We start from the raw sequence: 925 nt of genomic DNA, 5'->3' as shown, positions 1-925 counted from the left end.
CAGCCTCTCCCTGTCTCCTGAGTCTCTCTAGAACATGACCACACCACCAGCCTCCCATCCGCTGATCTCCCTCCTCTTGCCCTTGCTGTCCTCTTCAAACAGCTCAATGCTTGTCACCTCTGAGGCCTCACCTCTCATTGTCCTTGAATCCACCCCAGTCAGACTGTCCTTATTTGTCTAATTTGGTGTGCATTTCTTGGTTTCCACCTTGCTTGGCTCCTTAACACTATGGGGTTAGTTGGAGGCCCAAGATCACTCATAATCAAGATGAGCTCTGGGGAGCAGCTCAGGAGCCAGGGAGTTGACTCATGCATAGCCAGCAGGTGTGTGGTTTATCTTCACATCCAGAACAGAAACCTTACAGACTTTACAAATAAAGGTACTGTGTCTCCTAACAGTCTTTGAAAGTCATCAAGAGTCCACAAAAGGTCTCTCCTAATTTGTGCCCTTTGTGTTCTATTTTTCTGTAAACCTATGTTGTAACCTAGGTAAGTGAAAGAATCTTCTCTTTGTATTTTTTTTTCAGGAGCAATTTGTAATCCCTATTTAAGTAAAACTTTCTCTGCTTCTTCAAACATTCTTTCTATAGTATCTGCATTTGAGTCAGATAACAAAATGTCATCCATGTAATGGTAAATTATAGACTTAGGAAATTGCTTGCATATTATTTATAATTGTTGACTTGCAAAGTATTGGCACAGGGTGGGGCTATTGAGCATTCCCGGTGGGAGGACGGTCCACTGGTATCTCCTAGTAGGCTAAGAATTATTATTAGTGGCACTGTGAAAGCAAATTTTCCTCTATCCTTTTCTTGTAGAGGTATAGTGAAGAAACAATTCTTTTTTCTTTTTTTTTTTTTTTTTTTGGTTTTTCGAGACAGGGTTTCTCTGTGGTTTTGGAGCCTGTCCTGGAACTAGCTCTTGTA

The sequence above is a fragment of the Microtus ochrogaster genome, chromosome 2, assembly GCF_000317375.1.
Source record: "Microtus ochrogaster isolate Prairie Vole_2 chromosome 2, MicOch1.0, whole genome shotgun sequence".
Lineage (NCBI taxonomy): Eukaryota > Metazoa > Chordata > Mammalia > Rodentia > Cricetidae > Microtus > Microtus ochrogaster.
The sequence above is the reverse complement of the archived record's forward strand: the minus strand, read 5'-3'. Positions refer to the sequence as shown.